Raw genomic sequence first — 16557 nt, 5'->3', positions numbered from 1 at the left:
GCAAGGAGAAGGAAATGTCCCAAAAAGGCATGTCAATGTTGAGGGAGATGCCTCACCTAGTCGAAGTGCCGCTGGAGAGTGCAGCGAAAGCTGGACAAAGACCTGCGAGCAGTAATGTCCCAGAGGACATAGGGTAGATAAAAAAATGATTCTTCCCATAGTAAAGGGAAAGTGAATGGAAAGTATCCTAAAGTAAACAGCACTTGGGTACCTCACCAGAAAGCTAAAAGTAAAGAAGTAAAGTCAGTGTTGATCTACCCACTGAAGAACACAATGATCAGATCCCAAACCCAAAGCTAATCAAACACAAAAATTTCAAAGCCGAACTCAGCAAGAACAAAGGCCCAGAGGAAATCTCACACATCTCACAGGGGCTAAAAAAACAATTTGTTACACACTGTTTGTTTAGGGAGAAAGATTGTTAAGGTGCATGAACCTGAGTAGTTAAAACTTCATTAGAGGAGAGAAAAGGTAAACAATTAAATCGTTGATGCATTGTCCAGCGTCGAACCCGACACATAACCATCCCAGACAGAACGCCAAAAACATTAAACCAGTACAAATGTAACAGACAATGTCAGCTGCAATAATTCTAAGATTAATGTGTGAATTTGAGAAGTGATTATTGAGAATGCATGTGTATTTCTTTCTTTTTCTTCCCACAATCCTGTAATGAAATTTTCCCGTTATCACATTTCTTTCCATGTGCTGCGCCAGCGTTAAGATAACACAATATGCCAAATGAGGAATTTTAATTCATCGTTTGGAAACTTACACTAAACTTTGAATAGAAAAAATCCTACAGTTAACCTTGAAAAAACTGGCAGTCAAGATGGCCACCGTAATTGGCATCTGAAACACCTTTTCACATTCTAAAGCCTACAACAGGAGACACATGTCTGATGAGCCTGGACCAATATAATTGGCTTGCTCTAGTGATTGAATTACCTAATATTATATTCATTAACACGGCATGCAAGACTACCCTGACACATTGACTTTGAAAGTGCAAACTCCTCCAAGTGTGCCTGGCATGGAGGGTTGAGTAGATTAGGATTATTTTCATTAGAAAGACGGAGGTTGAGGGGGGACCTGATCGAGGTGTACAAAATCATGAGAGGTATAGACAGGGTGGATAGCAAGACGCTTTTTCCCAGAGTGCGGGATTCAATTACAAGGGGACACGATTTCAAAGTGAGAGGGGAAAAGTTTAGGGGGGATATGCGTGGAATGTTCTTTATGCAGAGGGTGGTATGTGCCTGGAGCGCATTGCCAGTGGAGGTGGTAGACGCAGGCACGATAGCGTCTTTTAAGATGCATCTAGACAGATACATGAATGGCAGGAAGTAAAGAAATACAGACCCTTAGAAAATAGGCAACAGGTTTAGATAGAGGATTTGGATCGGCGCAGGCTTGGAGGGCCGAAGGGCCTGTTCCTGTGCTGTAATTTTCTTTGTTCTTCTTCTTTGTATAAACAGTGGTATCCTGAGCCCTGGGGAGATAGAAGTTTCTAACCTTGAATCTCATTAGAAGGGTCCAGAGAATACACTGAGGCAGTCATGAGACCTTCTGTCCATCTCTGTGAAAGCTGGGAGTTTCCCCTGGACAAAGACAGACAAGCCAATGATTCAAACTGTGCAGAAACAGAAGGGCTGTGACCCCTCTCTCTCTCTCTCCATCTCTCTCTCCACCTAACATCACAAGTTTGAAAACCACATGTGACTGCGGGCCCCTCAAGCCTCCAGATTGCTACAGACAGAGTAACCAGGGGAAGAAAGCCTCAAAGAAAATCCTGAGCAATGTGGACCAGCCACATACTGCACTTCGACAAGCAAAAGACTTCAAGAATATAACTTCAGCTGGATGACCACGGAATCGCCCAACATCACAGAATGAGTTTTTTGAAATTTATTCTGGACTCAAATCCAACCACAAATTTACTTCTCACTCTGTAATCTATTTATGTGTGTGCGTGATTCTCGTATGAGTGTGTACATAACTATGTGTTCCGTTTTTTATGATTTTATTTAGATCGGGTTTATCTTGTTAAGTTTAATAAACTCACCTCTTTCATGTTTAAACTCAAGAGAACTTGTCCAATCGGTTTCTTCACCATCATACCAAAGGTAAGATGTAGAAAACTCACTGAGACGTTAAGCATATTCACTGTTTATAAAGGACAAACACTGTTGCAGTCAAATAAAGACGAGCGACTTTGACCCCTCATCACCTGGTCATAACAATTGGCCGGGCTGGGGATGGAGAGAATATGGGGATGAACTCAGCTCAGCATTAAGTAGATACCAGAGGTTGTAAATTTTCTGATTCAGCCTGAGACAATGGCCAGCGAGGGGGATGCAGATCATGGGCAGGGAATGGAGTTGTGACAGAAACTGAAGATAATGATTTCAGTCTTCTCAAGATTTTAATGACAAGAAAAGTAAATCAGTGAAATATGGTTTATGAATCTAATAGTTGGATACAGAGACTTACCAGGGACACCAATAGTAGCGAGGATGGGATAGTAAATAAATTGAATCATCTTCAGAGCATAATAGATCCGCCATTCTAATGTTATCCAATAATAATCCGCAGTAAGATAGTCAAACCAATAGGATACACCCCTGCCAATTGTTATAACATTCCAATCTATTGTTCTCAGATTCTGACCCATTGTTGTAACATTCCAATCTATTGTTTTCAGATTCTGACCCATTGTTGTAACATTCCAATCTATTGTTCTCAGGTTCTGACCTATTGTTGTAACATTCCAATCTATTGTTCTCAGATTCTGACCCATTGTTGTAACATTCCAATCTATTGTTCAGATTCTGATCTCTCCTCTCCCTCTCTCTGCAGCCCACGGATCCCTTTTAGTGCCGGAGCTGATGGTCCCGCTAACACTTTCGGAAAACACATTGAAAGGAGTCCTGTATTAATAGAAGAGGGAAACCCTCCAGTGACACCATTAGGGTCCATGGAGACTAACATTAATTACAGTCACTGAACAAACAGGTTCAGTTAACCCCTTTCAATTCAACACTTTTTGTACCACAATAAAGTAGAACATTTATCCAGTCTGCATGCGTTTTGTGTGGGTTACTGAGGGAAGGAATGGTGGAAATGACAGAAGCACTGGACAGAATCTTTCAGTCCTCCTTGGATATGGGAGTGGTGCCAGAGGTCTGGAGGATTGTCAATGTTACACCCTGTTTAAAATGGAGAGTTTGGGTAAACCCTGCAACTATCAGTCTAATGTTGGTGGTTGGAAACTTCTCGAGGTCATAACCCAACACAAAAATATATCTTGCTTGTAAAACACGGGATAATAAATGACAAGCAGCACGGAAAGGTTAATGAAATATCATTCCTGATAATCTTCATCAAGTTCGTTGAGGACGTAACTGCGATTGTTTCATTAATATAATCATAGAAAGTTTAAGATACAGAATGAGGTCACTTGGCCCATTGTGTCTGCACCGGCCGAAAAATGATCCACTTATTCTAATCCCATCTTCCAGCATTTGATCCACAGCCCTGCAGATAATGACACTTGAGGAGAACATCTAGTTTCATTTTCACTGAGTTGAGGGATTCTGCTTCAACTATCCTTTCAGGCAGTAATTTCTAGACTCTCGCTATAAACAGGGGATGCAATACTGAACCCTGTGGAACGCCACTGTAAACAGTCCTCAGATCAGTAAAATATCCGTCATCAACTACCCTTTAATAAAAACAAGAAATGCTGGAAATACTCAGCAGGTCTGGCAGCATCTGTGGAGAGAGAAGCAGAGTTAACGTTAGAGGTCAGTGACCCTTCATCATTGAACTGAAACGTTAACTCTGCTTCTCCCTCCACAGATGCTGCCAGACCTGCCGAGTATTTCCAGCATTTCGTGTTTTTACTTCAGATTTCCAGCTTCCACAGTATTTTGCTTTTATTATAACAATTACCCTTTGTTTCTTGCCACTGAGCCCATCTTGTATTTTTGGGTGAACAAGTTTCTCCTCAACTCACCGCTAATCCTTCTACCAAGCACTTTAAGTCACTGACCCCTAGTCACTGATCTCTCTGCTAAGGTGAATAGACTCTTCACCTCCACTCTATCCAGGCCCCACAAAATTATGTCCATTTCAATCAGATCTCCCTTCAGCCTTCTCTGTTCCAAGTAGAACAACCCCAGCCTATCTAATCTTTCTTCATAGCTGCATTTTTCCAGTCCTGGCAAACATCCTTGTAAATCTCCTCTGTACACTCTCTAGTGCAATTCCATCCTTTGTGTAATTAGGTGACCAGAACTGCAGAGTACTCAGGTTGTGACCTAACCAATGATTTATACAGTTCCAGCATAACCTCACTGCTCTTGTATTCTATACCTCAGCTAATAAAGGAAAGGATTCCATATGCTCATTTCCCGGCGGAGCAGCAGGAGAAGGTAGCGACTCTTCGGTGGGTGAGTGAAGGCATCAGGAGCTGTGTTTTAAAAGTAAGTACTTACTGTTTTACTTACTGTTTTCCTTGTCTTTGAGTTTCTTTTGGCGCCGGAGGAACCGGAAGCTGGTCGGCAGCGAGGACTCCTGGGTAGGTATTTTCCTTAAAGGTGCGGAGCTGAGTAAACCCGAGCCACTACAAATGTTGTGTCTCCCACCCATCCTCCTCCTCTAACATAATAATAAGACCCTTTTTACCCTCCTCCTCTAACCAAAAAGGACTGAGCAGGTAAGCTATTTACTGTTTTTGTTAATATCTATAGTTGTACTTAACTAAGGGGTAATTGAATAAAAGAAATGGCAGCCAGTGTAGTGTATTGCTCCTCCTGCAGAATGTTCGAGGTGAGGGGAACCTCCGGGGACCCTGCCGACTTCACCTGCTGGAAGTGCATCCGTCTCCAGCTCCTATCAGACCGTGTTAGGGAATTGGAGCTGGAGCTGGATGAACTGAGGATCATTCGGGAAGCTGAGGGGTTGATAGATAGAAGCTACACGGAGGTCGTTACTCCACAAATCAAAGGCAGCTGGGTAACAGTTAGAGGTGGGAAGAGGTCAGTGCAGGGATCTCCTGTGGTCGTTCCCCTCAACAACAAGTATACAGTTTTAGATACTGTTGGGGGGGACGGCCTATCGGGGGCAGGCTGCAGTGACCGGGCCTCTGGCACGGGGTCCTGCACTGTGGCTCAGAAGGGAAGGAGGGAGAATGGGAGAGCACTAGTCATCGGGGACTCGATGGTGAGGAGTACGGACAGGCGGTTCTGTGGGCGCAGGCGAGACGCACGGATGGTTTGTTGCCTCCCTGGTGCCAGGGTCCGTGATGTTTGTGATCGCGTCTTCAGGATCCTTAAAGGGGAGGGGGAGCAGCCAGAGGTCGTGGTGCACATTGGCACCAACGACGTAGGAAGGAAGGGTGGCACAGATGTTAGAAGTGAGTTTAGGGAGTTAGGCTGGAAGCTGAAAGCTCGGACGGACAGAGTTGTTATCTCTGGTTTGTTGCCGGCGCCACGTGATAGTGAGGCTAGGAATAGGGAGAGAGCACAGCTGAACACGTGGCTGCAGGAATGGTGTAGGAGGGAGGGCTTCCAGTTCTTGGATAATTGGACTGCATTCTGGGGAAGATGGGACCTGTTCAAACAGGACGGGCTGCATCTGAACCAGAGGGGCACCAATATCCTGGGAGGGAGGTTTGTTAGTACTGTTCGGGAGGGTTTAAACTAGTTTGGGAGGGGGATGGGAACCGGACTTGTAATCCAGGGACCAGTGGGTCCACTCAGAAAGACAAAGAGTGTAGTGAGGTATTGGGGAAGGTAGCACTGTCACAGAGGACAGATGGGCACGGAGAAGGGTTAAAGTGCGTATACTTCAATGCAAGAAGCATCAGGAATAAGGTGAGTGAATTGAAGGCGTGGATGGGCACTTGGGACTACGATGTTGTGGCCATCACTGAAACGTGGATAGGTGAGGGGGAGGAATGGTTTTTGGAGGTACCTGGTTATAGATGTTTTCATAAGATTAGGAATGGTGGTAAAAGAGGTGGGGGGGGTGGCATTGTTAGTTAGAAATAGTGTAACAACTGCTGAAAGAATTTTCGAGGAGGATCTGCCGACTGAGGCACTGTGGGTTGAGGTCAGGAACAGGAAAGGAGCAGTCACCTTGATGGGAGTTTTCTATCGGCCCCCCAATAGCAGCAGGGAGGTGGAAGAGCAGATTGGGAAACAGATTTTGGAAAGGAGCAGAAGTCACAGGGTAGTAATTATGGGGGATTTCAACTTCCCAAATATTGATTGGCAACTCTTTAGATCGAATAGTTTGGATGGGGTAGTGTTTGTGCAGTATGTCCAGGAAGCTTTTCTGACTCAGTATGTAGACTGCCCGACCAGAGGGGAGGCAATATTGGATTTGGTACTAGGTAATGAACCAGGGCAAGTGATAGAGCTGTTGGTGGGCGAGCACTTTGGAGATAGTGATCACAATTCTGTAGCATTCACTGTGGTAATGGAGAGGGATAGGTATGTGCAACAGGGCAAGGTTTACAATTGGGGGAAGGGTAGATATGATGCTGTCAGGCAGGAACTGAGGAGCATAAGTTGGGAGCATATGCTGGCAGGGAAGGGCACGGTCGAAATGTGGAACTTTTTCAAGGAGCAGATAGTAGGGGCCATTGATAAGCATGTCCCTGTCAGACAGGGAAGGGATGGTCATGTGAGGGAACCGTGGTTGACAAGAGAGGTTGAGAGTCTTGTTAGGAAGAAGAAGGATGCGTATATAAAGTTGAGGAAAAAGGGCACAGGCATAGCTCTGGAGGGATACAAGATGGCCAGGAAGGATCTGAAGAAAGGGATTAGGAGAGCTAAGAGAGGGCATGAAAAATGCTTGGCGGGTAGGATAAAAGATAACCCCAAGGCCTTTTACGCGTATGTCAGAAATATGAGGATGACTAGGGGGACCATAGGTCCGGTCAAGGACAATAGCGGGAGACTGTGTGTTGAGCCGGAAGAGATAAGTGAGGTTTTGAATGAGTACTTCTCTTCGGTATTTACGAATGAGAAGGGGTGTATTACTGAAGAGGACTGTGTGAAACAGAGTGGTAAGCTTTAGGAAGTGCTCGTTTGGAGGGAAGATGTGTTGGGGTTTTTGAATAACTTGAAGATAGACAAGTCTCCCGGGCCTGACGGGGTATATCCAAGGATGTTATGGGAAGCAAGGGATGAAATTGCAGAGCCGCTGGCAATGATCTTTTCATCTTCTCTGCTGACGGGGGTGGTACCAGGTGATTGGAGGGTGGCAAATGTTGTGCCCCTGTTCAAGAAAGGGAATAGGAACAACCCTGGGAATTACAGGCCAGTTAGTCTTACTTCGGTGGTAGGCAAGTTGATGGAAAAGGTGCTGAGGGATAGGATTTCTGAGCATCTGGAAAGACACTGCTTGATTCGGGACAGTCAGCACGGTTTTGTGAGGGGTAGGTCTTGCCTCACAAGCCTGATTGAATTCTTTGAGCAGGTGACCAAGCAAGTGGATGAGGGTAAACCAGTGGATGTGGTGTACATGGATTTTAGTAAGGCATTTGATAAGGTCCCCCATGGTAGACTTATGGAGAAAGTCAGGAGGCATGGGATAGTGGGGAATGTGGCCAGTTGGATTAAGAATTGGCTAACTGATAGAAGGCAGAGAGTGGTCTTAGATGGTAAATACTCAGCCTGGAGCCCAGTTACCAGTGGCGTGCCGCAGGGATCAGTTCTGGGTCCTCTCCTGTTTGTGATTTTTATTAACGACTTGGATGAGGAAGTCGAAGGGTGGGTCAGTAAATTTGCAGATGATACAAAGGTTGGTGGAGTTGTGGATACCGAGGAGGGCTATTGTCGTCTGCAAAGGGACTTGGATAGGTTGCAGTGCTGGGCTGAAAAGTGGCAGATGGAGTTTAACCCTGAAAAGTGTGAGGTCGTCCATTTTGGAAGGACAAACATGAATGCAAAATACTGGGTTAACGGTAGGGTTCTTGGGCATGTGGAGGAGCAGAGAGACCTTGGGGTCTATGTGCATAGATCATTGAAAGTTGCAACTCAAGTGGATAGGGCTGTGAAGAAGGCATATGGGGTGTTAGCGTTCATTAGCAGAGGGATTGAATTTAAGAGCCGTGAGGTGATGATGCAGCTGTACAGGACCTTGGTAAGGCCTCATTTGGAGTACTGTGTGCAGTTCTGGTCGCCTCATTTTAGGAAGGATGTGGAAGCCTTGGAGAGGGTGCAGAGGAGATTTACCAGGATGTTGCCTGGAATGGAGAATAAGTCTTACGAGGAAAGGCTGAACATTCTAGGCCTCTTCTCATTAGAAAGGAGAAGGATGAGGGGTGACATGATAGAGGTTTATAAGATGATCAGGGGAATAGATAGGGTAGACAGTCAGACACTTTTTCCCCGGGTGGAGCAAAGCGTTACAAGGGGTCATAAATTTAAGGTGAAGGGTGGGAGATATAAGGGGGATGTCAGGGGAAGGTTCTTTACCCAGAGAGTGGTCGAGGCATGGAATGCCTTGCCCGGGGAAGTTGTTGAGTCAGAAACTTTAGGGACTTTCAAAAGGCTTTTGGATAGGTATATGGATAAAGGAGAATGATGGGGTATAGATTAAATTGTCCTTGACAGAGGACAAAGGATCGGCACAACATTGTGGGCCGAAGGGCCTGTTCTGTGCTGTATGTTCTATGTTCTATGCCTTCTTAACCACCTTATCGACCTGACCTGCTACATTCAGGACATCAGTGGACATTGACTCCAATGTCCCTCACCTCCTCTACACTTCTCAGTATTTTCCGATTGTTCGTCTATCCCTTTGCCTTGTTTGACCTCCTCAATTGCATCGTCTCATACTTAACCAGGTTGAATTCCATTTGACACTTTTCTGCCATCAATATTTTCCTGCAGCCCAGCTATCCTCCTCGCTACCTACCGCACGGACAATCTGTGTACCATCTGCACAAATCTTGATCATGCCCCCTACATTTACGTTCAAATCGTTAATATATACCACAAAAAGCTGCGGACCCAGTACTGAGCCCTGTGGAATGCCACTGGAAACAGACCTCAAGTTAGTAAAACGCCCGTCAAAAATCACCCTTTATTTCCTGCTACTGAGCCAATTTTGTATCCAGCTTTCTGCATTTCCCTGGATTCCATGGGAATTTATTTGTTTTACCTAGTATGCCACATGGGACCTTGTCAAAAGCCTTGTCAAAAGCCTTGCCAAAATCCACGGAGACCATATCATCTGCATTACCCTCATCTATCATCCTTGCGACTTCGTCGAAAAATTCAATCAAGTTGGTCAAACAATATCTTCCCTTAACAAATCCATGCTGACTGTCCTTGATTGACCTGAGCCTTTCTAAGTGACAGTTCATCCTGTCCCTCAGAATACATTCCAATACTTTGCCCACTACTGATGTTACACTGTTTGGCCTGCAATTATTCGGTCTATCCTTTGCTCCCTTTTTAAAGAGGTACAATGTCAACAGTTCACCAATCCTCTGGCACTACACCTGTATCCAGTGAGGACTGGAAAATGATGGTCAGACCCTCTGCTATTTCCTCTCTCACTTCTTTTGACAGCCTAGAATACATTTCATCTGGCCCTGGTGATTTATCAACTTTCAAAGATGCTAATCCCATTATTACTTCCTCTCTCCCTTGTATATCACATCCAATAATTCACACTCCTCCTCCTTAACCACAGTATCTGCACCGTTCCCCTCTTTTGTTAAGAGAGATACAAAGTGCTCATTAAGAACCTTATCAACATCTTCCGCCCCTACTCATGTATATCCACTTATGTATAGATTTTCAAACGGCGTGTGATCAACTGACATTTCATAGACTTGTCATGACATGGATTAATGTGACAGTGATAGTGTGGATATTTCATAGACTTGTCATGACATGGATTAATGTGACAGTGATAGTGTGGATATTTCATAGACTTGTCATGACATGGATTAATGTGGCAGTGATAGTGTGGATATTTCATAGACTTGTCATGACATGGATTAATGTGATAGTGATAGTGTGGATATTTCATAGACTTGTCATGACATGGATTAATGTGACAGTGATAGTGTGGATATTTCATAGACTTGTCATGACATGGATAAATGTGACATTGATAGTGTGGATATTTCATAGACTTGTCATGACATGGATTAATGTGACAGTGATAGTGTTGATATTTCATAGACTTGTCATGACATGGATTAATGTGACAGTGATAGTGTGGATATTTCATAGACTTGTCATGACATGGATTAATGTGACAGTGATAGTGTGGATATTTCATAGATTTGTCATGACATGGATTAATGTGACAGTGATAGTGTGGATATTTCATAGACTTGTCATGACATGGATTAATGTGACAGTGATAGTGTGGATATTTCATAGACTTGTCATGACATGGATGAATGTGACAGTGATAGTGTGGACATTTCATAGACTTGTCATGACATGGATTAATGTGACAGTGATAGTGTGGACATTTCATAGACTTGTCATGACATGGATTAATGTGACAGTGATAGTGTGGATATTTCATAGACTTGTCATGACATGGATTAATGTGACATTGATAGTGTGGATATTTCATAGACTTGTCATGACATGGATTAATGTGACAGTGATAGTGTGGATATTTCATAGACTTGTCATGACATGGATTAATATGACAGTGATAGTGTGGACATTTCATAGACTTGTCATGACATGGATTAATGTGACAGTGATAGTGTGGACATTTCATAGTCTTGTCATGACATGGATTAATGTGACAGTGATAGTGTGGATATTTCATAGACTTGTCATGACATGGATTAATGTGACAGTGATAGTGTGGATATTTCATAGACTTGTCATGACATGGATTAATGTGACAGTGATAGTGTGGATATTTCATAGACTTGTCATGACATGGATTAATGTGACAGTGATAGTGTGGATATTTCATAGACTTGTCATGACATGGATTAATGTGACAGTGATAGTGTGGATATTTCATAGACATGTCATGACATGGATTAATGTGACAGTGATAGTGTGGATATTTCATAGACTTGTCATGACATGGATTAATGTGACAGTGATAGTGTGGATATTTCATTGACTTGTCATGACATGGATTAATGTGACAGTGATAGTGTGGACATTTCATAGACTTGTCATGACATGGATTAATGTGACAGTGATAGTGTGGATATTTCATAGACTTGTCATGACATGGATTAATGTGACAGTGATAGTGTGGATATTTCATAGACTTGTCATGACATGGATTAATGTGACATTGATAGTGTGGATATTTCATAGACTTGTCATGACATGGATTAATGTGACAGTGATAGTGTGGACATTTCATAGACTTGTCATGACATGGATTAATGTGACAGTGATAGTGTGGACATTTCATAGACATGTCATGACATGGATTAATGTGACAGTGATAGTGTGGATATTTCATAGACTTGTCATGACATGAATTAATGTGACAGTGATAGTGTGGATATTTCATAGACTTGTCATGACATGGATTAATGTGACAGTGATAGTGTGGATATTTCATAGACTTGTCATGACATGGATTAATGTGACAGTGATAGTGTGGATATTTCATAGACTTGTCATGACATGGATTAATGTGACAGTGATAGTGTGGATATTTCATTGACTTGTCATGACATGGATTAATGTGACAGTGATAGTGTGGACATTTCATAGACTTGTCATGACATGGATTAATGTGACAGTGATACTGTGGATATTTCATAGACTTGTCATGACATGGATTAATGTGACAGTGATAGTGTGGATATTTCATAGACTTGTCATGACATGGATTAATGTGACAGTGATAGTGTGGATATTTCATAGACTTGTCATGACATGGATTAATGTGACAGTGATAGTGTGGATATTTCATAGACTTGGCATGACATGGATTAATGTGACATTGATAGTGTGGATATTTCATAGACTTGTCATGACATGGATTAATCTGACAGTGATAGTGTGGATATTTCACAGACTTGTCATGACATGGATTAATGTGACAGTGATAGTGCGGATATTTCATAGACTTGTCATGACATGGATTAATGTGACAGTGATAGTGTGGATATTTCATAGAGTTGTCATGACATGGATTAATGTGACAGTGATAGTGTGGATATTTCATAGACTTGTCATGACATGGATTAATGTGACAGTGATAGTGTGGATATTTCATAGACTTGTCATGACATGGATTAATGTGACAGTGATAGTGTGGATATTTCATAGACTTGTCATGACATGGATTAATGTGACAGTGATAGTGTTGATATTTCATAGACTTGTCATGACATGGATTAATGTGACAGTGATAGTGTGGATATTTCATAGACTTGTCATGACATGGATTAATGTGACAGTGATAGTGTGGATATTTCATAGACTTGTCATGACATGGATTAATGTGACAGTGATAGTGTGGATAGTTCATAGACTTGTCATGACATGGATTAATGTGACAGTGATAGTGTGGATATTTCATAGACTTGTCATGACATGGATTAATGTGACAGTGATAGTGTTGATATTTCATAGACTTGTCATGACATGGATTAATGTGACAGTGATAGTGTGGATATTTCATAGACTTGTCATGACATGGATTTATGTGACAGTGATAGTGTGGATATTTCATAGACTTGTCATGACATGGATTAATGTGACAGTGATAGTGTTGATATTTCATAGACTTGTCATGACATGGATTAATGTGACAGTGATAGTGTGGATATTTCATAGACCTGTCATGACATGGATTAATGTGACAGTGATAGTGTGGATATTTCATAGACTTGTCATGACATGGATTAATGTGACAGTGATAGTGTGGATATTTCATAGACTTGTCATGACATGGATTAATGTGACAGTGATAGTGTGGATATTTCATAGACTTGTCATGACATGGATTAATGTGACAGTGATAGTGTGGATATTTCATAGACTTGTCATGACATGGATTAATGTGACAGTGATAGTGTGGATATTTCATAGACTTGTCATGACATGGATTAATGTGACAGTGAAAGTGTGGATATTTCATAGACTTGTCATGACATGGATTAATGTGACAGTGATAGTGTGGATATTTCATAGACTTGTCATGACATGGATTAATGTGACAGTGATAGTGTGGATATTTCATAGACTTGTCATGACATGGATTAATGTGACAGTGATAGTGTGGATATTTCATAGACTTGTCATGACATGGATTAATGTGACAGTGATAGTGTGGATATTTCATAGACTTGTCATGACATGGATTAATGTGACAGTGACAGTGTTGATATTTCATAGACTTGTCATGACATGGATTAATGTGACAGTGATAGTGTGGATATTTCATAGACTTGTCATGACATGGATTAATGTGACAGTGATAGTGTGGATATTTCATAGACTTGTCATGACATGGATTAATGTGACAGTGATAGTGTGGATATTTCATAGACTTGTCATGACATGGATTAATGTGACAGTGATAGTGTGGATATTTCATAGACTTGTCATGACATGGATTAATGTGACAGTGATAGTGTTGATATTTCATAGACGTGTCATGACATGGATTAATGTGACAGTGATAGTGTGGATATTTCATAGACTTGTCATGACATGGATTAATGTGACAGTGATAGTGTGGATATTTCATAGACTTGTCATGACATGGATTAATGTGACAGTGATAGTGTGGATATTTCATAGACTTGTCATGACATGGATGAATGTGACATTGATAGTGTGGATATTTCATAGACTTGTCATGACATGGATTAATGTGACAGTGAGAGTGTGGATATTTCATAGACTTGTCATGACATGGATTAATGTGACAGTGATAGTGTGGATATTTCATAGACTTGTCATGACATGGATTAATGCGACAGTGATAGTGTGGATATTTCATAGACTTGTCATGACATGGATTAATGTGACAGTGATAGTGTGGATATTTCATAGACTTGTCATGACATGGATTAATGTGACAGTGATAGTGTGGATATTTCATAGACTTGTCATGACATGGATTAATGTGACAGTGATAGTGTGGATATTTCATAGACTTGTCATGACATGGATTAATGTGACAGTGATAGTGTTGATATTTCATAGACTTGTCATGACATGGATTAATGTGACAGTGATAGTTTGGATATTTCATAGACTTGTCATGACATGGATTAATGTGACAGTGATAGTGTGGATATTTCATAGACTTGTCATGACATGGATTAATGTGACAGTGATAGTGTGGATATTTCATAGACTTGTCATGACATGGATTAATGTGACAGTGAAAGTGTGGATATTTCATAGACTTGTCATGACATGGATTAATGTGACAGTGATAGTGTGGATATTTCATAGACTTGTCATGACATGGATTAATGTGACAGTGATAGTGTGGATATTTCATAGACTTGTCATGACATGGATTTATGTGACAGTGATAGTGTGGATATTTCATAGACTTGTCATGACATGGATTAATGTGACAGTGATAGTGTGGATATTTCATAGACTTGTCATGACATGGATTAATGTGACAGTGATAGTGTGGATATTTCATAGACTTGTCATGACATGGATTAATGTGACAGTGATAGTGTGGACATTTCATAGACTTGTCATGACATGGATTAATGTGACAGTGATAGTGTGGATATTTCATAGACTTGTCATGACATGGATTAAGGTGACAGTGATAGTGTGGATATTTCATAGACTTGTCATGACATGGATTAATGTGACATTGATAGTGTGGATATTTCATAGACTTGTCATGACATGGATTAATGTGACAGTGATAGTGTGGATATTTCATAGACTTGTCATGACATGGATTAATGTGACAGTGATAGTTTGGATATTTCATAGACTTGTCATGACATGGATTAATGTGACAGTGATAGTGTGGATATTTCATAGACTTGTCATGACATGGATTAATGTGACTTTGATAGTGTGGATATTTCATAGACTTGTCATGACATGGATGAATGTGACAGTGATAGTGTGGATATTTCATAGACTTGTCATGACATGGATTAATGTGACAGTGATAGTGTGGATATTTCATATACTTGTCATGACATGGATTAATGTGACAGTGATAGTGTGGATATTTCATCGACTTGTCATGACTTGGATTAATGTGACAGTGATAGTGTTGATATTTCATCGACTTGTCATGACATGGATTTATGTGACAGTGATAGTGTGGATATTTCATAGACGTGTCATGACATGGATAAATGTGACAGTGATAGTGTGGATATTTCATAGACTTGTCATGACATGGATTAATGTGACAGTGATAGTGTGGATATTTCATAGACTTGTCATGACATGGATTAATGTGACAGTGATAGTGTGGATATTTCATAGACTTGTCATGACATGGATAAATGTGACAGTGATAGTGTGGATATTTCATAGACTTGTCATGACATGGATTAATGTGACAGTGATAGTGTGGATATTTCATAGACTTGTCATGACATGGATTAATGTGACAGTGATAGTGTGGACATTTCATAGACTTGTCATGACATGGATTAATGTGACAGTGATAGTGTGGATATTTCATAGACTTGTCATGACATGGATTAATGTGACAGTGATAGTGTGGATATTTCATAGACTTGTTATGACATGGATTAATGTGACATTGATAGTGTGGATATTTCATAGACTTGTCATGACATGGATTAATGTGACAGTGATAGTGTGGATATTTCATAGACTTGTCATGACATGGATTAATGTGACAGTGATAGTGTGGATATTTCATAGACTTGTCATGACATGGATTAATGTGACAGTGATAGTGTGGATATTTCATAGACTTGTCATGACATGGATTAATGTGACAGTGATAGTGTGGATATTTCATAGACTTGTCATGACATGGATTAATGTGACAGTGATAGTGTGGATATTTCATAGACTTGTCATGACATGGATTAATGTGACAGTGATAGTGTGGATATTTCATAGACTTGTCATGACATGGATTAATGTGACAGTGATAGTGTGGATTTTTCATAGACTTGTCATGACATGGATTAATGTGACAGTGATAGTGTGGATATTTCATAGACTTGTCATGACATGGATTAATGTGACAGTGATAGTGTGGATATTTCATAGACTTGTCATTGCTTGGATTAATGTGACAGTGATAGCGTGGATATTTCATAGACTTGTCATGACATGGATTAATGTGACATTGATAGTGTGGATATTTCATAGACTTGTCATGACATGGATTAGTGTGACATTGATAGTGTGGATATTTCATAGACTTGTCATGACATGGATTAATGTGACAGTGATAGTGTGGATATTTCATAGACTTGTCATGACATGGATTAATGTGACAGTGATAGTGTTGATATTTCATAGACTTGTCATGACATGGATGAATGTGACAGTGATAGTGTGGATATTTCATAGACTTGTCATGACATGGATT

Source organism: Heterodontus francisci, unplaced genomic scaffold (assembly GCF_036365525.1).
Source record: "Heterodontus francisci isolate sHetFra1 unplaced genomic scaffold, sHetFra1.hap1 HAP1_SCAFFOLD_945, whole genome shotgun sequence".
Lineage (NCBI taxonomy): Eukaryota > Metazoa > Chordata > Chondrichthyes > Heterodontiformes > Heterodontidae > Heterodontus > Heterodontus francisci.
The sequence above is the reverse complement of the archived record's forward strand: the minus strand, read 5'-3'. Positions refer to the sequence as shown.